General features: G+C 44.0%; 1 protein-coding gene and 1 pseudogene across 2 annotated transcripts in view; both read right to left on the bottom strand.

Annotated features, from left to right (window-relative positions):
• CA11 (carbonic anhydrase 11) overlaps nucleotides 1–26,355 on the bottom strand; it is a 500,072-nt gene that overhangs the window by 381,831 nt on the left and 91,886 nt on the right. The window lies entirely within an intron of this gene.
• On the bottom strand, nucleotides 602–721 carry LOC134968362 (5S ribosomal RNA; annotated as a pseudogene).

Here is a 26,355-nt window from a genome sequence, read left to right as displayed (position 1 = left end):
AGGAGTGGCACTGCAGTTGCAGCCAGGATTACACTTAATAAAACTAGGCCCCAAACAGCACATCATGCAAAGAAGAAAAAGAGGTGCAATGAGGTTGCTCTATGACTAAGCTAAGTGACACAAGTGTGCGGCACAAACACCTGGCCATCTAGGAGTGGCACTGCATGGGAGATAGGATCATCTAAAAAGACCCAACAAAAAAAGGTTGGAAAGTAGACTCTTGTGTGGGAGCACTCAATTCAGAGGATTGGATATATATTGATCAATTCTGATAAAACATAATTTTATTAATTCATTGTTAAAATATGATTATAGGAGTAAATTGTACGAAAAATAGTGTAGCTACGCGAAAATATAACACTGTATTATGTGCAATTCAGGTGGTCTTCAATACCACAATAAAAACCGGGAAAAAAATCAAATATTTGGGCTATAGGTTTTACTGAAATCACAGTAACACCTTTGTATAATATATGACCATCATTTAGTCTACAGCAATCCTATTCAGGATTAATTAGTCGTAAAGAATTAAATCATAGGTCATACAGAACCGGATGCCAATTGGTATTATTGAGGATCACTCTAGATCGGGCAGAAGAATTTTTTGCAGTACCAGGGTGTTCCAGGGTGGTCTCCCATCCGAGTACTGACCCGGCCCTCCACTGCTTGGCTTCCAAGATCAGACGAGATCGGGCATCTCCAGCGGGGTATGTCCGCAATTTCTTAATCTGCCCGTTCAGTCAATCCCAATACCCGTATCGCCAGAGTTGTATATCAGAGGTGAACTGAATCAGTCGTGTGTTCAGTGTTTATATTATGCCCATAGAAATGAAATCATAGCAATATTAATCAATTGCAGTAATTATACACAGAGACGTCCACTGTGCATATAGACAAAATTACAATGCGGACAGTTAGCATATACAAAAATTCTATGCAAGGGTGTCCACTTGCATAGCCGGGATATGATGATAATAAATAATCAGGCGACAATTATAGCAAACCTGTTGCTGTAAGCACTATATAGTATATGTGGCCTCTAATAATTCATATCACACACACCACAGCAGAAGATAATGCACATAGAAATAATTAAGTAGCAATTTGCTGCAGGTTTACTACCAGTAAACCTATTTGGGATTCTTCGTGCAATAATCTGCCGTAATTGCAGTAATTATACACAGGGGCGTCCACTGTGCATATAGACAAAATTACAATGCGGACAGTTAGCATATACAAAAATTCTATGCAAGGGCGTCCACTTGCATAGCCGGGATATGATGATAATAAATAATCAGGCGACAATTATAGCAAACCTGTTGCTGTAAACACTATATAATATATGTGGCCTCTAATAATTTATATCACACACACCACAGCAGAAGATAATGCACAAAGGAATAATTAAGTAGCAATTTGCTGCAGGTTTACTACCAGTAAACCTCTTTGGGATTCTTCGTGCAATAATCTGCCGTATTTAGAAATATACTAGTTCGCTCCCAATACTTATTAGATACCATATAAATCGAGCACCTTTTGGAGCAGTCGGAATATGTGTATGTACTATAATAATCAGATAGCTATAAACTCAGGCTTATCATTGATAGACATATAGAAACAGTGCATGGAATTGGTTACATTATGTAATGCACACACACATATATATAGGCAGTAACTAAATATTTTTAAGGCAAATTAATAGCCTATTTGGGCTGTGATTAATAAGCTGAAAAAAGTGGGGGGTATTAGGGTATGGTTTCTGTGTTAATACAATACCAATCCCAAGGGGCTGCCTGTGGAGAACTGCCGTTGGTAGTTCCTGTTAACAGGGCTCCAGAGGTGCTGTGAAGCCGAGTTCGTATGCTGGCTTCAGTAGATGAGGTTTGAGGCGGTTGTCAGATATTTCCTGCCGCTGCCAAGGTCCGCTGCTCCACAGCGTGTGGTAGCTGTGTGTCTCCCGGCTCTCAGCGGCTAGCCGGCGCCGCCGTTGCCCGGGTAACCGTCCAGGAGTTCCGGTTAGTGCGATCACGTGTGCGCACCACGTGACCGCATGGGGAGATGACGTACGTTTCGCAGTGTAGCTTGAACACAGAACCAGGAGATAGGATGGCAGATATAAAAAAGGCTCAAAACAGCACATCATGCACAGATGTAAAAGAGGTGCAATGAGGTAGCTGTATGACTAAGCTAAGCAATACAAACAATTGGCCCATCTAGGAGTGGCACTGCAGTGTTAGACGGGAGGGCATATATAAAATAAATGCCCCAAACAGCACATCATGCAAAGATGAAAAAGAGGTGCAATGAGGTAGCTGTATGACTAAGCTAAGCAACACAAACAACTGGCCCATCTAGAAGTTGCATTGCAGTGTCAGACAGGATGGCACTTAAAAAAATAGTACCCAAACAGCACATCATGCCAAGAAGTAAAAGAGGGCAATGAGGTAGCTGTTTGACTAAGTTAAGTGACACAAGTGTGCAGCACAAACACCTGGCCCATCTAGGGTTGGCACTGCAGTCCCACTGCACTAATGGCGGATACTGGATGCACGACTAACACTAGCATAGTTGTTATGGCCTCAGTAATCCACTTTGCAAAAGGTTATATATATATATATATATATATATATATATATATATATATATATATATGGCAGTATCACTGGAATTATATTGCAGTACCACTGGACATATATGACAGTATCACTGGACTGGATTTATACACCAGTACCACTGGATTTATATGCCAGTGCCACTGGAATTATACGCAGTATCACTGGAATTATACGGCAGTACCACTGGACATATACGGCAGTATCACTGGATTTATATGGCAGTACCACTGGACATATACGGCAGTATCACTGGACTGGATTTATACACAAGTACAGCTGGAATTATACGACAGTACCACTGGAATTATAAGGCAGTACCACTGGAATTATACGGCAGTACCACTGGAATTATACGGCAGTACCACTGGACATATATGGCAGTACCACTGGACAGATATGACAGTACCACTGGACAGATATGGCAGGATCACTGGATTTATACGGCAGTACCGTTGGACATATACGGCAGTATCACTGGACATATACGGCAGTACCACTGGACAAAGGCAGCAGCACAGGGACACAACCACTGAACTGATGCAGGATAACACCGCACCACTGCAATGGACTGGACGTATACAGGAGCACTGGACATATGGCAGCAGAGGACACCACCACTGTGACTGGACTGATGCAGCACAAGGCACCACCACTGGACTGATGCAGTACAACACAGCACCACTGGACTCATACAACAGTACCACTGGACATATACGGTAGTATCACTGGACTGGATTTATACGCCAGTACCAAGGAATTATACGGCAGGATCACTGGAATTATACGGCAGGATCACCGGAATTATATGGCAGAATCACTGGATTTATACACCAGTACCACTGGAATTATACGTCAGGATCACTGAAATTATACGGCAGGATCACTGGACATATCTGGCAGTACCACTGGACATATACGGCAGCACAGGGACACCACCACTGGACTGATGCAGGACAACACAGCACCACTGCAATGGACTGGACTTATATAGCAGCACTGGACATATGGCAGCAGAGGACACCACCACTGTGACTGGATTGATGCAGCACAAGACACTACCACTGAACTGATGCAGGACACTGAGGACGGAGACACGTCCTCTCTCTAAACTCTCCAATGCCAGAGTGAAAATGGCGGTGACGCGCAGCTCCTTATATGGAATCCAAACCCTGCGAGAATCCGACAGCGGGATGATGACATTTTTCCTCGTTCTGGTTTCCGAGTCAGGCGGTAAAACCCGAGCCTGACTCGGATCTGGGCTTGGGCAGTGAAGTCCGGTAGGGTTCGATTCTCAGGGAACCGAACCCACTCATCTCTAATTTAAACACATTTACACTTGTCTCTGATGAAACACTGTTGAGCCTGTGTGTAAAATATGACCTTTTGTGAGATGTACTTCAGCTGCCTGTGATGGATTGGAGAGGTATTACTTTAGGTCTAACAGAGCCACTGTGGCACGCCAGGTTGAATCTGAACAATGTACAGATGGGTTCACGGTTATCTTGACTAGTTTTCTGCGCGAGGGCACAAAATGACTTATTAGCATAAACCCTTCATCTATTGTTCTCAGCTGCAATACAATACAGAGAACAATACAGCAGGGGATTAAGTCATTACAGCAGGGGATTAAGTCCGATTGTCCAGTCTCAGTTAATCCTATTAAAGGTCAATATAAATGTGGACCCATCTGTATTTTACCAACATCATACATATTTAAAATAATTTCATTTTGGGATTCACTCATCCTTTAAATGGATCGGTTCACTCTCATTCATTAACATTACTGCAAGTAACAGGTGGCGGCTGTATGAAATGGATCATTATATTCATCTAGCAATCATTTTCTTCTAATAATAGTCAATTTTATTATATTTTACATTAATAATCATAACCCTTAACAACCTTGTAGGACACCCCCCCCCCCCCCCCCCAAAAAAAAAAAAAAAGACAGAACAACCCCATCACCTTTATCATATAGATTAATTCCTCTCTTTCATTGGTGGAGAAATTAGATTGGTTTTAGTGCTGAATTTTGAGATTCTAAGCACACTGATCCACTAGTATTCAGCGGCTCACCTTTAGCCCTGGGGAAGCTGCTCTCTCCTGTGGATGACTGAAGAATCCAATCTTTCTTATTAAATTTCCCTCATGGATCCTGTAATAGACTTCATAGAAGGAATAAGTAAAATATCACTTACCATCCTCAGTCTAGCTTTATGTTTTCTAATCCACAGAAGGAAGGGGATTAAAATTATATATTAAAAGCTTTTTTATTACTTACATCGACCCTTGGTGTTATCTCATTTCATCTCTATCTGTTTTTTTGTGGCTTGTATGTAAATCTTTCTTCACACAGCCTGTATTCTGGTTGACAAATTAATCTAAGGCACTGGTTTCGTTCTGCACCTCGGGGAATGCAAGCTACACCAGTTCAGTAATGACCATTCCACTTAATTTACACTTGAACATTGTGATTACATGTAATGTATAAAACAAGTCTTATCAACACTCTGATAGCTGCTAACTGCTGATTTAAATTACACATGCATTCATCTTGTCATCTCAGTTTGAGGCTTAAAGGAAAAGCATCACTTTATATAAAGACTTCTATTTCCCGCTTGGTCATAGTAAATTAGAGTTCTGTACCGGCCATGATTACATATTATTTGAGCTGCTGCTTTTCTGAGCTGTGATGAAAAGTGTAAAGACAATTAGATTGTTGTTACAAGTGTTTGCACTTAACTCTTAACATCCTGAGCTAATAGATACCACTGGACAGTAATGACACAAAGAGCAAAATAATCTCTTGTGCAGCAATTAAGATACATACTGTATACTACACTTTGCCTCTCTCCTTTCTCCCTACATGACGCCAGAGAAGAGAGAAAGAGGGAATATACAGGAAATCTGGCACCTTCAAAGGTTTCTGACACGCTTGAGGGCTCGTTTAAACCTATCTGCTGTCAAGGCACTTTTCAGCTGCTAACTAATGCTGCATTAAAAATAGGATGAATTATTTCTTAAGGGCTCATTCATATCTTTGCGCAACATATACTTTTTCAGAATGCAGTATCACCTATATCCCATGCATTAACATACCGTATGCTTCCTTTGCTATAGACTCCATTGAAAAACATGGGCTTGCCATACCATCCCTTCAAACCAGGACCCTCATAGACTACACAGGTGAAATGCAGGCTTGAAGTCAGCTAGCCACAGGACCTGTATAATTCATTAGTGTCCCGGTTTAAAGAGATAGTTTTTGTTAAGGGTTAAGATCCCCTTCTAAAAAAGGTTTTTTGCTTCTCGATGAAACGTGGGGTTCTCCATTATAGAAAATTCCTGCAGTCATCAGGATTATTCCACAAATTATGTTCCAATGTGATCTATCTAGTTTGCTGTCTATCTGTCTTGCTACCTACAGTATCTATCTATCTATCTATCTATCTATCTATCTATCTATCTATCTATCTATCTATCTATCTATGTGGTCTCCAGGTTGCCGGCGGCCGTGCTTACGGCGACCACCATACCGTCGCCGGAATCCCGACCGCCGGCATACCGACATCTTTTCTCCCTCTTGGTGGTCCATGACCCCCTGTAGGGAGAATAGATAGCGTGGTGCGCGTAGCGCGCCACCGTGCCCACAGCGTGGCGAGCACAGCGAGCCCGCAAGGGGCTCATTTGTGCTTGCCCAGCTGTCGGTATGCCGGCGGTCAGGATTCCGGCCCCATATGCTGGTCGCCGGGACCCCGACCGCCGGCAAACCATACTACACCCATCTATCTATCTATCTATCTATCTATCTATCTATCTATCTATCTATCTATCTATCTATCTATCTATCTATCTTCTGTATTTAATAACCAGGAGCTATTTTACTACTCATAAACATCCCTGGTTCCTTCAGTCTCATCTAGACTGTCAGATATCGTCTACTTGATCTTTATCCCTCAGGAAGTTGGATACTATGGTGTGAAACATAAAGCATAATCCTGGGTCCCTATCCTTTTCTACGTATAATTCAAATTTGCAACACACATGCACCTTTATATTCTCCATTTGTAAATCACCATCTCTGGTTATGCGATTTTAGTTATTAACTATAGTAGTTAAGTTTGATGATGGCCATTAATGATGCCCTAGTGCTATCCTCGCATGCCAATGTCTTTTAAATTTACAGTCAAATGTTATTTTCTTGATTTGTGATTAAATCTTTTTATTGTTTCAATTATCTTTCATTGGGGCTATGGACCAGCTACATAAAAATTCTCTCGGCTCAGCCCTAATCATTTTTATAAAACTTAGTCATTTTACAGAGATGTCATTAGTTTCCACATCATGGCTGCACAGTATAACATTAAATAAGGGAAAAGTTAAAGAAATGGGGAGATGGAAAGCACAGGAACGGTAAAGGGTAATTCAAGAGATTTTATGCCTTCAGTAAACTTTCATTTGTTAGTTTGTAAATGTCCTCTTTTAACTTTCACTAAATACATTTCTGCATTTTTATGAATTGACTGTGGTGTCATGTGTACGGGTGGTCTTCAGTATGCCGGCTGTCGGGATCCCGGCGCACAGTATACCGGCGCCGGAATCCCGACAGCCGGCATACCGACAATTATTCTCCCTCGTGGGGGTCCACACCCCCCCTGGAGGGAGAATAAAATAGCGTAGCGCGCCACCGTGCCCGCAGCGTGGCAAGCGCAGCGAGCCCGCAAGGGGCTCATTTGCGCTCGCCACACTGTCGGTATGCCGGCGGTCGGGCTCCCGGCGCCAGTATGCTGGTCGCCGGGAGCCCGACCGCCGGCATACCATACCACACCCATGTGTACAGTTATTCTGAACTTGTGGCATATGTCCTCTAATGCAGGGTAGACCTTATGCGGGCCACTAGGCAATTAGGTCCGGCCCACTGGGACATGTAAGGTTTGTGTAAGATGACTCCTGTGTCAGGATGCTGTACTGGTACCACCAGAGGCTGCCACAGTGTGGGAATCGGGACTGATATAATGGCATTAGCTGGCAATGAAGCCATGATTTCATCAGCATCATCTATGCAGAACTTTCCACACTCACCAATATCCAGTACCATTTGTTGCTGACTGCAGCAAATATGCTGCTATATACAGATGTGTCCTCATACACATTTTCCTTTTTGTTTCATTTGACATGAATTGCTTAGCATGGCTAAGAAGCTCCACTAGGAGTAGCAATTAGATGGATTCCCAGTTTTTTTTTTGCCACAAAAAAAGTGTCTAAAAAGTAGCAAATTAGAGGAGCATTATGTCGCAGATTCCATTGCATGACTAATTTGGCCATGTGGCTGAAATGGGGAAAAGTATATGTGGACACGGGGTGCCAGCAGTCATGTTACCGACGCCTGGACCCTAACACCACTGGCGCCGGAACACTGACTTCCCAAAAGGTAAGTATTTAAGCCCACTGTTGGTGTTAGGACTGGTGGTGTTAGAGTAGGCACTAGAGGAGGGTTAGACATAGCTATCACCCCCCCAAGTCTTAGACTTAGCCACCACCACCCGGTGTCATAGCCCTAGCCACCGCCCCAGGCGGGTTAGGGTTGGGGACAGGGGAGAGGTAAAATAATTACCCCTTCACCTGTCGGCATGCTAATTATTGGGTTGCCGGTGTCGGTCTTGTGACCGCTTCCATCCCGACCTCTGGGATCCTGTATCACACCCGTGGAAACATCTGCAGTGGCAGTTGCTGTCCACATAGTTAAGTGATTATATACTACTGTATCCCCATAGAAAATGCATTCACTTGAGTGTACGCACAATTGTCCTTTTGTGTTTGATTCAGACTGTACCAGAAAGGTGGGTGGAAAAGTGATGGCCTTCCTGGGCAGTGACTGGAGAGTGGCATGACGTGAAAGCAGACAAAAATAGTCCCGTGGGCATTATGGCAGTGTTGCATGCATGGTAGTGAAAGAGGCTGCATTCTCAGATGCACAGCCACTTCCACACAGGTAATGTTCAGATGCATGGGGCAGGTGCAAGGGTCGATGATGAATGTCATGGTGCACCTATGGTGGTGAGTCCAGCGGTGGTATGTCTTGATCCTCCAGCTGTGTGCTGGGATACAGAAAGTGGGCGTCACAGTGCTTGCACATTCAGACGTATGCATCTACATGAGGGAATGCTGAAAATAGTATTTGCATATTATCGCTTCTGCATCTCCGCTGATAGACGCTAATGCAAAGCAGCAGAGTACACCTTCTCAGCCCCTTAGTTTTACTACAGGCATCAATAACAAAACTGTTGCAAAAATAAACCTTTCTAAAGGCTAAAGGAGGGATATACAGTATGGGTATGTTCCGTGCACTTTTATGGTGATAGACAGTTATACGTACATTCTAGGAAACTATTCTGCAACGCGATGAACATTTCACATGTGAGTGAATTGACCCATCAGAGTTTAGACTCCTTTTTCGCCTTTTGGAAGTATCTACAGTATGTGCATATACCGTGCCCAAATATCTGTGGGACTGCTGTCCGAGATAGGGATGCACATGGTGATGAGACTGTATAAGAATACCCAGGTACAGTACACTATGCATGTTAGTATAGCAGATGTACACTAAAAAAATACAATATTGCAATTTGTAGACCAATATACTGCATTCAGCAGATGTAAAAGAAAATGATACGTTTATCAATATTGACAACTCTACTTTATGCAGGAAACGGTGCATCTCCCCCAGTGAGTGTTTCACGTCACCTCAGTGCAGCGCTATCTATATCTATTGTATAGATTCTTTCATTCCACTTCATATTGTAAAAGCACTATTGGCTTTTCAATATCATATAATTTCATACTAGGCCTAACTAGTACAGTGAAACGTTTTATTCGGCGTCTGTGGTAAAGCATAGATAAGTGACATTAAGCAGGCGTAATGGCCCTTTACATACGTGAATGTCAGCAAGGTGAAGTCATTTACTTGTGAAACAGTTGACAATGCCTTACTAATGAGACATTAGTATCTCCAGTCATCTCCTCATCCTATTTATGATACTCTCCTGATCATAATGAAGCTCCGGTAATGCTACATAAGTTACAAATAAATCAGACATTTTGCAATATTGAAAATCACACTGTGAATTTTAAAATATTGTTTCAGCACAAGGGTTATTTAGCAGTATTATAGCATGGTGTAGACTTGAAAGTAAATCAAATGAGAGAACAGTATGTATTGTATTTACAAGAGACGCCACGCAGGGGTGGAAAACTGCTTCGTCATGAAGAGGGTAAACTTAAAGAATATTGCAGAAAATATAAAATTAATAAAATTAAAAAGTTTGACTAAAGTTTGATACATTTCGGGACCTATTTAGAGTAAGAAGTAAAGCAGGCCTACATCAGGGGTGCCAGAATGTTTTGAGGGTGGGGGTGTGTGCAAAAAAAATCACATATTGGTGCTCCCCCCAACCCCCACCCCAGTGCTGGGAGGCGCTTACCTCTGAATCCCTGCGGCAGCTCCTCCTTTAAAAAGTCTGTCTCCAGAGCATCCTATGCCCCATGATCTGTCCTAGCCGGCTCTTCACAGATGCATGACTGAGAGGAGGCCTGGCCCTGCTGAGTCTTCTGGGACATTCCCGCCTCCTCCCACTAATGCATCTATGAAAAGCCGACTAGGACAGGACATGGGGTTAGCATGCTACGGATGCAGACTTTTTAAAGGTGAAGTTACCATGGGTATCCAGAGGTAAGCGCTCCCCAGTGGTGCAAGTAGAAATATTTTATTAGTGGTACTGAAAAATGGGCGTGGTCATGTGTTGTGAGGGGGGGAATCTGGAGGCAAGGCTAAAAATATATAGTAATGCCTCCAGTATAATACAAATATATAATGCTACCTCCAGTATAATAGGAATATATAATAATGCCCCGAATTTAATAACAATATATAGTAATGCCTCCATTATAATAGAAATATATAGTGCTACCTCCAGTATAATAGAAATATATAGTAATGCCCCCAATTTAATAACAATATATAGTAATGCCTCCATTATAACAGGAAAATAAAGCCACTGTCACACTCCCAGTAACCCTGACAAAGTGGGAGGAGCCGTCATGCTTGTTGTTTTGTGGCACATTATAATTGTGGTAATGGCAAAGTGTGTGGCATGTGGTACTGCGTACCCGCTGCCAAATTCTTAAGGGTACTCCGTACCCGAGCGTACCCGCATACTTGCACCCCTGGCGCTCCCTCTCCCCAGTGCCTGCGCCTCTGTAATGTTTCGGGGGGGGGGGGGCATGCTTCCCCCTTGCCACCCCATTCCGATGCCTCTGGCCTATATATAATGTTTAAAATGAACGTGTATAGAGACGATGTGTATATTCACCCACATGCAGAGATGTACATATCACCATGTACAAGTCATCATCATCGCAAACTTGCACCTACCCTATACTACTGTAGGTCATATCTCCCACCATCATCATCATGGTTTTCCCCTCAAACCTGGGGGTGTGACACAGCAAGGTTGGCAGGTAGGATTGTAAATCAGTAACCCCTCCCCCGCCATACACAGCCGCTGCTTCCTGCACTGTGAAGCAGGGGGTATGGCACTGATGAAACAATTTAAGCCACCAGGACCAACCACTTCACTCAGAACCTGACCGTCAGTGGGAGGACTCTGATAGAATTGGACACCTTTCCGTGCACCTGGCAAAGAACAACCCAAGTTTCTAGAGTCTACCAGATGTTTCAGAAGTGTAGGAAAGTATGTACTATCGGGGCTGCCGCTGCTATCAGATATTGTGGGGCCAAGACAGACAACATAGAATGCCCTCCCCCTTCCCCCCATACACACAAACCAGTTATGGTATAATATGTCAACAGTCAAAAGGTCAACAGTGTCTAGGTCAGTGGTAACCAACCCTGGTTCTCGAGAACTACCAACAGTTCACATTTACCAGCTCACCTAGCAGGTGCACAGGTGTAGTCATTACTGACAAATTTTAAAAGATCCACAGTTGGAGCTAAATACTAATTACCTCACTTGTGATTCTGTGAGGAGACCTGGAAAACGGGAACTGTTGGTAGCTCTTGAGGACCATGGTTGGCTACCCCTGATCTAGGTCAACACCAAATGGTCAAAATGCAAAAGGTCGACAGGGTCAGACAGTCAACACGAAATGGTCAATACTCGAAAAGGTAAACATGAGTTTTTTTTTAATGTTTTTATGGTGTCAAATTTTACCTTTCAGTACATGGAACCCAAATTAGTGCATGGCTTGCTTTGCTAGCCATTCTTCGGGCAAGGTGCCTCGCTCTGCTACCGCTGCGTTCAGCAAAGGTAACTATTCCCAATCGTAGTCTACATGGATTGTAAAGTATGAAAAGGTTGAAAAAATTAAGAAGATTAAAAAGAAACTCATGTCGACCATATGCTATGTCGACCATTTGGTGTCGACCTATTGACTGTCAACCTTTGAACTGTCTCCAGATACCACACTCACCACCTACACACACACACACACACACACACACACACACACACACACACACTGCCGCCACAGCCATACACACACACATACACCCGCCATAGTCACACACACACACACACACACACACACACACACACACACACACACACATATCCTGCACCCCTAGCCTCACTTAACACACACATGCACACACAAAATGTTATTGTAATCACTTCCAGCCATACAGCACCTGCAGTTACCAGTCCCTGTAGCCAGAGCCACACAGCACCCGCAAGCAGCCATCCCACTAATTTAGCAAAACTGTGTCTGCTAGCACTCGAATGCTGGGGGCCGCCCAGTGCAGGGCATGGCCATCCAGCATGCTAATCGGCTGCCAGTGATGAGATCGCAAATCAATTGCCATCGCATCGCTGAGTCTGAAATTAGGATTGACCCCCTGCATACGCAGCTAGGCTGCGTATGCACTCAGATCGCTGCCATTTTTCTGTTTGCAGCGGGCTAGTATGATGTCTTGTGGCCGCCCCATAAAATGGCCCAGACATGCCTGCATTTTCTGGACCACCCCCCTAACGCCGTGTCGCAGCCTCCAACCTCCCCATGAACTCTTCTGCCTATCAATCAGGCAGATGTGTTTGCATCCCGGCGATATGATCATATCTCCTGGCCCACGCATGTGCAGAATAGGCCTTGCCAGTGGTGGATATTCCACTAGGCACGTGAGGCCTAGGGGTGACACTTGCTGGGGGGTGGCACACCAGGCTGATGAGGCCTGGTGGTGAGTCTTTTTGTTTGTCATGACAACTTTTTTTATTATATATTTTATTTTGCAACTGACAGGAATGGGACAATGGCCAGCAAATTGTGGTCCAGCGGTGGTAGTGGGGGATGATGTTGGGGCTGCTTTGGTGGTTTTGAGGCATCCGGACTGACCCTGAAATGAAGGGGGCAGTCAGGGGCATAGCCAGAACTTTGTGGGCCCCACAGCAACATTTTGAAGGGGCCCTCATCCCAATGCTTCTAGAGAGACACTTCTCTGCAGCAGTTGTTAATTTTATGCCCTATAATAGTGCCCTAGTTCATTTTCTTAATCATAGTAGAGCCTTATTTAATGTTATGCCCCATAGTAGTGCTCTAGTTTCTTTTATGAATCATAGTAGTACTTAAGTTCACCCTATGTCACATATCAGAGCTGCCAGTACACATTATGCCGCACAGTATTCCAAATCACATTATGATATATAGTGCTCCCCGTGCATATTGTGCCTCATTACAGTGCCCCGGTTCATATTATATAACATTAAATGCCCTCCAGTTCATTTTATACCACACTACAATGAGCAGGTCCAGGGGCATACCTCGATATATTGCAGGCCCCAAGGAAAAAGTTTGAAAGGACCCCTACATACCACCCAATGGTATAAAATGTATATAACACATGTAACTTTGACAGGGAAGTTGGGCCCCTCTCAGCTCTGGGCCCTATAGCAGCTGCACTGCCTGCACCTATGGTAGCTACGCCCTTGGGGGCAGTGATGTAAGGAGTGGTGGCGACAGACAGTAATGTGCCTAGGGGCAGATTGACCCCTAAATTCGCCCCTGGGCCCTGCGGGTGCGCACTGGCCAGAATGTCGGGAAAATGCAATCACATCGCATTACCAACTGCTGCTGAATAAGGTCCTAAATGAAGAAAAATGCCTCAAACAAAAAATATTCAACAATGATACAAAGGAGTGATCTATGAAATGTGTGCAATAGCTGCCTCAATTAGTGTTTCTCAGTCAAAAATGGGTATTACCTTACCCAAAAAGATAGCAGTAAACAAAAAAAATTGTACATTGGATTACACTGAAATCCAGAGTATAAAGGTATTTTTACATGTAGATAGAGTTGCAATATAAGCGTACCACACTGACGGTGCATACTACATATAAAAAATACCTTTATACACCTGTTTCTGCTCTGTTTAAATTGAGTTATGGTACACAATCCCCATTGCTAAATAAATTTCCTTGGGTGGAGGTTGTGCAACATTTGAAAGGAGAAAGATACCTTTATGCACTTATCACAAGGCGTTTTTATTGTGAGTTCGGTATGCCACTTCCATCCATTGAGAATCATAATAGAAATAATTGATGCACTGAAAGACTTTGTATTTTTATGACAATACTACACTTTGTTATTTTATATATCTTTTCATATATATTTTGTTGAAATCACTGCCAAAAAAGGAAATGAGAAAAGGACAAGAGAACAACATTGAGCACCAACCTCTTTATGAAAAGGAATGTATTGTATACATTATCTCTATCTTTTGTCCTTTGTACATATATTTCTCTATTTTACTTTGATTATTACACCAGCGCCCTCCCCAGTGTATCCCAGTCATATCTTTCTGTGTTTAAAAAAATATTCAACACACTTTTTTTTTATTCTATATGGCATATTTAATAACAAGTGATATTCTTTATCTTTATCACTCGTTACTAATCGTAAATGGTGCTCCAACCATTCAGCTCCCGTCATTTTCGAACACATGACAGTTCGATGCTGACTGGTTGGAGCACCATTTAATTTTAGTTTATGATGACAATACTATTGCAAGTGCAAGAAAATGGCCTACAACTTATCCCTAAGGTTATAGACTATTGTCTGGCCAAAAAGTCTGACCTTGAAATGTGCAACTGCTATGACAAAATAAACAATACACATTTTATAATAATCATAAATCTATAGTACAGTATAAGTTAAATGTTTCCATCATATGTAATAGGTATAAACTCATACTACCATGCAGTAATCCACAGCAACTGTTAATTAAATATCACAATTCATTAGAGAACTTAGAACATGTAGCTCTGTATCTCAGGTCTTACAACATATTGCTCATAAGCAGCACATTCTCTATATGAGATGCTCTTTATACTGTTTTGCCTTGAATACATATGGACGGACAGATGGATTTGGGAAGCACAACAGGTGTTTTTGGTCTTTGGAAAAACATGCTTAAAAATGAGATATTGAATAAATCAGATGAGCCAAGTATCTTTCTGTGTAGATGCCAGCACTCCAACACTACAGACAACAGCAGTATTAAGGCTAAAGTAATACTTACCGTATCACCAGGGCCGGATATAAGGGTGGGAACTCCCCTAGGCACAACAGTAACAGAGCACCCCCCTCCCCCTCCCCCACACCTAATTTTATTATTTATATTGATTGGTTATACTTATAAGCCCTCATTTTATGATAGTCAATTTAATAGATTAATTAAAATAACCCACTAACTATGACATTTTTTAGTTTGTATTCTGTATCCATGTTTACTACTGTAAGTAGGACATCTTACAAGGGCAGTATGTGCATATCCTACCCGTTTACACTTCATTCAAGATGCCATGTGGTACAGTAGAGTGGAAATATTTTGCAGTAACTGGTACATTTCAAGCTGATGGTACCAACACAAGCATCCAAGTGCTGCCCCCAAACAAGTGATGGCCCTAGGCACGTGCCTCACGTGCCTAATGGGAAAATTCACTACTGATTATCAACTAAAGCTATATTGGCCAGTTCAGAGGTGGACACTATTTCAATTATTTTTACAGTTGGCCAATGGTTGTGGACAGGGGCGCATCTAGAGGGGAGGAGGCCTGTGTGCAGGTTCCGTCTGGGCCCCCTACTCTCTAGCCAATAGAGCTGTAGCTCTGGCACTAGGGTCACTGGGGGACCCTAGCACTGTCCCAGAGTCTAGTGTGCATGCGCAGATCTCTTGGAAAATGGCACGGAGACCATTTCCCAGTGATTTCCTTACTGTGCGTACGCAAAACTTAGGGAAACTGGCCACCGCACCATTTTCCTTGTGATATCTGCAGCGCTGTTGGTGCTGAAGCAGGACTCTGGAGGATAAGTGTTGAAAAACAATAGGTGCAGCCAAGGGGCCCATGTGCATCGCACACACTGCACCCATTATATACACACCAATGGTTGTGGTTCTGCATATGCACAGGAGGCGCACTGAGCATGTGCAGATGTAGGGATGTGATGTCGCTTGCAGTGCCCAGAAACCTGTAACATGATTAACATGCTGCTGATATTTGAGGTGGTGACAGGAAGCATTCCAGAAAATGGGGGGAAAGTTGAGTCCATATTCTGTGCATGCCAAAGCCAGTGGCTGTGTTCTTGGATGCAGATTCACAGGCCCTGGCAGCATGATTTGGCCGGACATCCCAAGTAACCCTCAGATGTCCGATGGTAACGCAGTTGATCCAATGCTTCATCCTCGGATGTAGCAGTGGATCAGAGAAGCCAACAGTGAGTGTCTTTTTACTTAAGATGCCTCCTGCAGCTTTAGCATAATTTCACACACCATTCAAAGATATACCGGCTGTGCTATAACATCCACCTGTGAATCAGCCCTAGTATTCTATTCATGGCTGCCCATTTGGCACTTCTGGCAAGAAGGATCGATGGGTTGATGGGCTAGTTCGGCCATGCAGAGAGACCGGGGCTGGTCGAGCTCACATACAGATGTAGCCATGCTCATCTAGCCTGCAGCTTGCCGTATTCGCGGCCAGCCAGGTGCAGTAAGTGTGCCTATGACTAGGACGTGAGCGTATGTAAATATACATACTAAGATGCCGCTCAGTGTACTAAGACGCATGTGCATCTAGGCGCAGCGCGTGTGTCCATGTGGCCATGCCGCAGGTTGGATGAGCATGGCTACATCAGTAGCTCAGCTTACCTTCACTCTGCACTGCTTCCTGGCTTACATAGACAGGAGTGGGCCACGCCGCTCTGCCTCCCAGAGCTCTATTTGGCCACCTGGCATAAAGAGATAGAGGTGTGCTGCAAGGCCAGACCTCCATGACTCACAACATACCCCCATGAGCCGTGACCATTTCCCCTTTTTGTGCTCGTGCCTGCAGCGCTCCCGCACAATAAAATGCAAGGGCTGTATAATAGCCACAGTCCATCCATGATTATATTCAATGTCATCATAATAACAGATACTAACAAAATGAACTATTAGTGATGTGCACCGGAAATTTTTCAGGTTTTGTGTTTTGGTTTTGGATTCGGTTCCGCGGCCGTGTTTTGGATTCGGACGCGTTTTGGCAAAACCTCCTTGAAAATTTTTTGTCGGATTCGGGTGTTTTTTTTACAAAAAAACCCTCAAAAACAGCTTAAATCATAGAATTTGGGGGTCATTTTGATCCCATAGTATTATTAACCTCAATAACCATAATTTCCACTCATTTTTAGTCTATTCTGAACACCTCACACCTCACAATATTATTTTTAGTCCTAAAATTTGCACGAGGTCGCTGGATGGCTAAGCTAAGCGACACAAGTGGCCGACACAAACACCTGGCCCATCTAGGAGTGGCACTGCAGTGTCAGGCAGGATGGCACTTCAAAAAAATTGTCCCCAAACAGCACATGATGCAAAGAAAAAAAGAGGTGCACCAAGGTCGCTGTGTGACTAAGCTAAGCGACACAAGTGGCCGACACAAACACCTGGCCCATCTAGGAGTGGCACTACAGTGTCAGACAGGATGGCACTTCAAAAAAATTGTCCCCAAACAGCACAAGATGCAAAGAAAAAAAGAGGCGCACCAAGGTCGCTGTGTGACTAAGCTAAGCGACACAAGTGGCCGACACAAACACCTGGCCCATCTAGGAGTGGCACTGCAGTGTCAGGCAGGATGGCACTTCAAAAAAATTGTCCCCAAACAGCACATGATGCAAAGAAAAAAAGAGGCGCACCAAGGTCGCTGTGTGACTAAGCTAAGCGACACAACTAGCCGACACAAACACCTGGCCCATCTTGGAGTGGCACTGCAGTGTCAGGCAGGATGGCACTTCAAAAAAATTGTCCCCAAACAGCACATGATGCAAAGAAAAAAAGAGGCGCACCAAGGTCGCTGTGTGACTAAGCTAAGCGACACAAGTGGCCGACACAAACACCTGGCCCATCTAGGAGTGGCACTGCAGTTTTCTAGCGAAAGGATGAGTGCTTCCATCCTCATGTGAATCTGAACCACTAGCCATGAACATAGGCCAGGGCCTCAGCCGTTCATTGCCACTCCGTGTCGTAAATGGCATATTGGCAAGTTTACGCTTCTCATCAGACGCTTTCAATTTTGATTTTTGGGTCATTTTACTGAACTTTTGTTTTTTGGATTTTACATGCTCTCTACTATGACATTGGGCATCGGCCTTGGCAGACGACGTTGATGGCATTTCATCGTCTCGGCCATGACTAGTGGCAGCAGCTTCAGCACGAGGTGGAAGTGGATCTTGATCTTTCCCTATTTTAACCTCCACATTTTTGTTCTCCATTTTTTAATGTGTGGAATTATATGCCAGTATCAATAGCAATGGCCTACTACTATATATACTGCGCACAACTGAAATGCACCACAGGTATGGATGGATAGTATACTTGACGACACAGAGGTAGGTAGAGCAGTGGCCTTCCGTACCGTACTGCTATATGTACTGGTGGTCACTGTCAGCAAAACTCTGCACTGTACTCCTCCTATATAATACTGCTGGTCCCCAGTCCCCACAATAAAGCAGTGTGAGCACAGATATATGCAGCACACTGAGCACAGATATGGAGTGTTTTTCAGGCAGACAACGTATACTGGTGGTCACTGCTCAGCAAAACTCTGCACTGTACTCCTCCTATATAATATACTGGTGGTCCCCAGTCCCCACAATAAAGCAGTGTGAGCACAGATATATGCAGCACACTGAGCACAGATATGGAGTGTTTTTCAGGCAGACAACGTATACTGGTGGTCACTGTCAGCAAAACTCTGCACTGTACTCCTCCTATATAATACTACTGGTCCCCAGTCCCCACAATAAAGCAGTGTGAGCACAGATATATGCAGCACACTGAGCACAGATATGGAGTGTTTTTCAGGCAGACAACGTATACTGGTGGTCACTGTCAGCAAAACTCTGCACTGTACTCCTCCTATATAATACAGCTGCTCCCCAGTCCCCACAATTAAGCAATAAGCACAAATATTTGCATCAACATTAATAAACGGAGAGGACGCCAGCCACGTCCTCTCCCTAACAATTCCAATGCACGAGTGAAAATGGCGGCGACGCGCGGCTGCTTATATAGTATCCGAATCTCGCTAGAATCCGACAGCGGGATGATGACGTTCGGGCGCGCTCGGATTAACCGAGCCATACGGGAGAATCCGAGTATGCCTCGGACCCGTGTAAAATGGGTGAAGTTCGGGGGGGTTCGGTTTCCGAGGAACCGAAACCGCTCATCACTATATTGAATACATATACTATATATACAAATACTAGATATGATTTGCAATATTAGTAAGGTACTGTATTAGTAGACGTATAATACACACATGAAACTATTTCTAATAGTCTGAGACAGCCAGTGTAATTATTAAAGTATAATAAAGTGTTTTGCATAATTCCATAATATTATTACGCTCACAGGGGAAAACCCTTTTATATTGGTGATGAAAACATTAATGTCTCCAGAAGCAGTGAATGCCCCATCCTCTGTACAATCCTGGTATAAAAGGTCACATATATATTCATATTTAATGATATTCTGTTTCCACTAAACTGAGCAATCTCTGAATGAAAATGTAAATCGAATTTAATGAGCTCTACACCCTAAAGGGTGACATGTTCAGCGTAACCTCCCACTATGGATTTTACCTACTAGTTGTAATGAAACACAATTGAATCCTATATAAACTGCCAGCAGGTTCTGTCTCAATATTCCAAGATCACAAATTACCTAAAATGCAGAAATGTTTAAGCAGATCAAATATAGTACCAGCACCAATGCAACACTGAATATTTAAAAGATAGAGGACAATTCAATGCAAAGATGGGTATATAATGAGAAGGGAGCTGTTCTCATTTGGAAGTGAAGACATAAAATTAGTCATGTATTAACTGCTAAAATGTGAGCAAATGCACTCAGTACACCTACAGTAGCACATACCGTACTAGAAGCCATGCTGATCATCTTTTTGCCAGAGAAAAACAAAGATATACTAATTTAACTAGACAGTATAATTAAGGTCAGAAATAAAAAGTTTTTAGAGGCAAGAAATATTTATATACAGTAGTACAGGGGTGGCCAACCAGTCAGAGGCAAAGAGCCAGAAAAGAGCTGTAGTCAAGGGCAAGAGCCAGTATCATGCGTGCTGTGGGCGTGGCCTAGTTTTCACAAAGCCACACCCCATTTTGTGCGCACACCTTTCGTTATGACGTTTGTAGGAGTATGACCTTGTGTCATAACTCCATTTTTAGTCATGTTGTACAGTGCCAAATACATATAATGTCCCAGTACAGTGCCACATACATATAAAAATGTAAAAAATGGGTACCTCCACACTGCCAGAAACATGTCCCCACAGTGCCACATACACATATGTCCCCACAGTGCCAGATACATATATGCCTCACAGTGCCAGATACATATATGGCTCACAGTGTTAGATACATATGACTCCCCAGTGCCAGATATACATTTTCCCCCTAGTGCCAGCTATGCCCCCAGTGCCAGATATGCCCCCAGTGCCAGATATATATGCCCCCACAGTGCCAGCTATGCTCCTAGTGCCAGATATATATGTCCCACACCCACAGTGCCAGATATACCCCCAGTGCCAGATATACATGTCCCCACACAGTGCCATCTCTGCCCCCAGTGCCAGATATACATGTCCCCCCAGTGCCAGATATACATTTCCCCCCAGTGCCAGCTATGCCCCCATGCCAGATATGCCCCCAGTGCCAGATATATATGCCCCCACAGTGCCAACTATGCTCCTAGTGCCAGATATATATGTCCCCACAGTGCCAGATATGCCCCCCAGTGCCAGATATACATGTCCCCCAAGTGCCAGATATATATGTCCCCACAGTGCCAGATATATATGTCCCCACAGTGCCAGCTATGCCCCCAATGCCAGTGTCCCCACAGTGCCAGATATACATGTCTCCCCAGTGCCAGCTATGACCCCAGTGCCAGGTATACATGTCCCCACAGTGCCAGCAATGCCCCCAGTGCCAGATATATATAACCCCCCCCCCCGGTGCGCATCTCCTGCCCCTCACTTTCCGGCGGCTGTGTCTCTCTTCAATTAGGCGCCGACCCATGAGTTAATCAAAGCTCATGGTCCGGCAGCCTTAGCTGCCGGTCCGCAAGCTCTGATTGGCTCACGGACCACCGCCGGAGAGTGAGGGGCAGGAGTGGCACACGCTGCGCTCTCCTCCCCTCACAGACAGCAGCAGCGCGGTGAGCAGCACGGGGGAAGGGGGGGCCAGGGCAGCGGCGCGGGTTGACCAACCCTGCAATAGAATCTTGCATTTTAGTTATGAATTCCCCATTAATGTGTTACTAACTACTATTGATATGTCAATTTGTCATTCTGATTATTATCCACAGGAAATAAAGGCTAATCCTTTAAATGTAGGAGATTATTTTTTTTTTTCTATTAGCATTTTGCACCAGTAAATCTTGTTTGTTCTTTTTTTTTTTACTTTTTTTTTCTGCTTATTAGAGAAATAATTTCTGATCTGTATTCAGTAAACATAATTTATCTTTGAGACAATAAAAATTGTATATATTCAATACAAAAATGTTGTAATGTATCTACGCACAAATAGGACCTAGTCAGTGTGCAGTTCAAAATGTTTAGGTTTAACACAGATACACTTTTAAAGTCTTCCTGGGGCTGGATCAGGTCTACTTGAACAATGTGCAGAAATTTTTGACATGCCCCTACCAAGCCAACTACAGTTTGCACATAACGAATACTATCAACCAAAGAAATTTTGCTGCCCATGGGAAAATAAAAAACACATTGCCCCTACTTTAAAAATAAACCCACACACATTGCCTCCACGGGAAACAAACAGACATTGGGCGTAATTCAGACCTGATCGCAGCAGCAAATTTGTTAGCTAATGGGCAAAACCCTGTGCACTGCAGGTGGAGCAGATATAACATGTGCAGAAGAGAGAGTTAGATTTGGTTGAGTTATATTGTTTCTGTGCAGGGTAAATACTGGCTGCTTTATTTTTACACTACAATTTAGATTTTAGTTTGAACACACCCCACCCAAATCTAACTCTCTCTGCACATGCTATATCTGCCCCCTTCCCCTGCCTGCAGTGCACATGGTTGCTGATTTGCTAACAAATTTGCTGCTATGATCAGGTCTGAATTAGGGCCTTTGCCCTGCACAGAAAAAAAACACCTACACATTGCCCCCAAATAAAAAAAACACATTTTTACACCCACAGAAAAAAACACATTGCCTCACCCCGCTGGAAAAACCCCCCACACATTGTTCCCCACATAAAAAACCCACACAAACATTTTATCTCCCACATGAATAAAATGCATACATTAGCCACCTCAGGGGGGGGAAAATACACACAGTGTATTGTGAAATGCCTCACAGGGAGAAAACCACACACACACACACACACACACACACACACACACACACACACACACACACACACATTAGCCCCCACAGGTAAGAAAAAAAACCACAGAATTATCTCCACAGGAAAATAAACACACATTGCCCTCCAACAGGAAAAAAAACAATCCAATTTTCCAAAGTTGTGGATACAAATTGCGCAAAACCCAAGTTCAACTGCTGCCTCTAGGACAAAAGGAGGCTCCACAATTCTCCCAATACAATTAACCTCATAGAACAAACAAGTAGTCCCAATGAGGATGATGCTTACTTTTTCAATTCAATCCATTTCCTTTGATCAATTCCAGATTTTTTTGTACTCCCTCTTATAGTGTTCTTTATCTCGAGAAAAGAGAAGAGTAATCGTGCAATACAGCCTTGAAAATGGGAAACAATTTATTTTTACATCAAACTCACAATAAACATAAAAAGACAAGCATATCACCACTTTTGTGGTAAGAGGGGTACATCACTCCTTCACGGCCAAATACACCATCAAAAAGTAAGCATCATCCTCACATTTATAGGAGAACTGGTTCTTTTGCACCAATTGGGACTATTTGTTTGTTCTTTCATGAAAAAAACACACAAATTAGCTCCTATAGAAAAATAAAACACACATTAGCCACCTACAGTAAAAAAAAATCATACTTTGATCCCCAGAGGAAAAAAAACACACAAACACTGGCCTCATACTGGAAAAAACACATTGTCCCCCAAAGGAGAAAGCCTACACATTGGCCCCACACAAGAAATAAAGCACATTAGCCAGCACAGAAGATTTTTGAAGTATATCTACCTCATATGAGGCAGCACCACAGACTGTGACAAGGCTGATTCCTGTTGAACTGCCTCAGACATGCTGATCTGAAATTAAGAAGGCAGGCTTCTTATGAAGACTGCAGGTTCAGCTGCTTAAAACATGATGAGGGGAACATAGGGGAGGAACAGAAGTTCCTTCAGGGCAACAGGTAGCAGAAACTGTACTGTGCCACTGACTGTCTCTCCTCCCTTCTTGACCTCAGTGTACTATGCGGCTGTGCCCTCCATACAACATGTAGCTGCATCAAAGCAGAGCCTGGGGAGTTTTCAGATACACCAGAAAGACAACTGATTATTCTGCCTGTGGACGTGTGATACATGGCTCTGATCCCCGTCAGTGATGTTACCGTTCCTGCAGACTCCTGGGATTATGAAGAAGACTTTACAGGTAGAGATAGGGGCTTGAGTTATCCTGCTTCCCTCTGCTAGCTTTGGACTGTGCTGCAGCCCCACTGTTACTACTGCCACTGATAATAAGAATTTCTTTCGGATGTAGAACAAGTTTTCCTTCATGATCAATTACATTCCAAGCAATATCCGTAGCATGGCAGCCACCACTCAGCTTATGTGAAAACTATTTACATTTTAAAACCATAAGAAAAAAAGCTATTTATTGGGAAATTCTTGTATCATTTAATTGTGATCTTTTGTAGCCAACAATAATTTTTTTCTTCTGTGTTTTCATGAAACATTTTAGGATTAATAAGGGGTGGAATGAAAACAAGCAAAATAGTTTTATTTTACATGAAGGCTAGCATTTTTGACCTTGGGCAATCATAGGTAAAACAGGATGACGTTATATGTATTGTGGCATTCTGGGGTAAGTAGCTCAGTAGATTGGTCAGTGGCAGTGGCGGATCCAGGGAGGGGCACTCGGGCCCGTGCCCCCCCCCTGTCATTTGTGGCCTCCGTCCCCCGTTCTCCCCCGGCGCCGGTGCCGCACTGGGAGATGACGGGCGCCCATCTCCCTGCACAGCGGCAGCCGGAGGCAGGAGCTCAGTACTGAGCTCCGGCTTCCGGCGCTGTCACTGTGCGGCATGCGCTATGGGAGAGACGTCAATCATGACGTCTCTCTCATAGTGCTGAGGAGCGGACGCCAAGAGGAGGACTGCAGCGGTATGGAAGCGGGAACGGGGCTTGGTAAGTATGATGTTTTTTTCTTCCTTAGTGCAGCGGGGGCATGTACTGGGGGCAAACTACGGGTGGGACATTACTACTGGGGGGGCATCAACAAGGGGCATTACTACTGGGGGGGGCATTACTACTGGGGGCAAACTACTGGGGGAATTATTACTGGGGGGCATCTACTGGGGGTATTACTACTGGGGGGTCATCTATTGGGGGCATTACTACTGGGGGCAGTTACTGGGGGACATTTTTACTGGGGGCCATCTACTGGGGGCATTATTACTGGGGGCATTACTACTGGGGGTCATATATTGGGGGCAAACTCCTAGGGGGCATTACTACTGGGGGCAAACTACTGGAGGACATTATTACTGGGGGGCATCTACAGGGGGCAAACTACAGGGGGACATTATTACTGGGGGGCATCTACTGGGGGCAAACTACTGGGGGACATTATTACTGGGGGCCAACTACAAAGGGGCTAACTACTGGGGGCATACTACAGGAGGGCATTACTACTGGCAGCGTAACTACAGGGGCATTACTACTGGCGGCTTAACTACAGGGGCATTACTACTTGGGGGCTAAACTACTGGGGGCATAACTGCAGGGGCCAAACTACTGGGGGATAACTACAGGTTACCAAACTACTGGGGGCATTACTACTTGGGACTAAACTACAAGGGGGACATAACTACAGGGGCTAAACTACAATGGGGCAAACTACAGGGGGGCATTACTACTGGTGGCTAAACTACAAGCAGGCAAACTACTGGGGGTATTACCACTGGGAGGCTAAACTAAAGGGGACAGGGGTAAACTACTGGGGTCATAACTACAGGGGCATTACCACTGGGGGCATAACTACTAGGGCGCTAAATGACTGGGGGCATTACTAAATGCCACATTACTACTGGGGGCAATACGGGCATTGCATAAGGGGCACCACTACTATGGGGTCTATATAAGGGGCACTACCAGTACAGTGGACATTGCATAATGAGCGCTTCAACTGTGGGCATTGTATAAGAAGCACCACCTCACATGTACCAAAGCCGCACACAAATGTACTTGCCCCTTCCATGGTGCCCCCCCTATCATTTTCTTCTGGATCCGCCCCTGGTCAGTGGTGCAGTGTCTGGGTGCTTAATGAGGGTCCACACACAGCTTTCCAGGTTTGAAAAAAATTAAATAGTGTTTTACTGTCAGCATTCATGAAACAAAACAAACAGCCTAGCCCATTGCAGGGTACTAACTCACTGCTTGACCCCTTACTATAGTGGACAGCTAGTCTGTGCACAAAGTCTCACAGTCTTGCCTGCTTTTTGGAGGTATGTCCACAGGCTCTGGCCTGGCTTCCGCAACTTATCAAGTACAGTCTAACAGTTTATAGGGTTCTCCCTACCACTTGCAGGTAAGAACGCTGGCTTCCTAGCCCCGAACTGGCCTCCAGGCACACTGAGCTCTGACTGTACAGTCCCACCTGGACTGTCTGACTGTCTCCACAGGTCAGCCTATAGGTGTGGTCACTCACCCTTCTTTCTTCTCTCTGTAGGCAGATCCCCCTAGTCCCATACTGAATTAGCTGCTCATAAACTCCATCTTTGCTGATACTGCCATAGTATTCTACCACATTTTCCTTTGTGTGATACTGTGATAGTTTTATGTCAAATTCCATCACTTCATGCACAATAGTCTATACCATGTCACCAGATTAAATTAAATCCTTATAGAACACAAAACTGTACTAAATTTCACACATTACTTGAGTGTAAACTATAAGAGGCATATTACTCTAAAGCCATGTCAAACACATA

The sequence above is a fragment of the Pseudophryne corroboree genome, chromosome 10 (assembly GCF_028390025.1).
Source record: "Pseudophryne corroboree isolate aPseCor3 chromosome 10, aPseCor3.hap2, whole genome shotgun sequence".
In the NCBI taxonomy this organism is placed as follows: domain Eukaryota; kingdom Metazoa; phylum Chordata; class Amphibia; order Anura; family Myobatrachidae; genus Pseudophryne; species Pseudophryne corroboree.
This window is presented reverse-complemented; position numbering and strand designations above follow the sequence as displayed.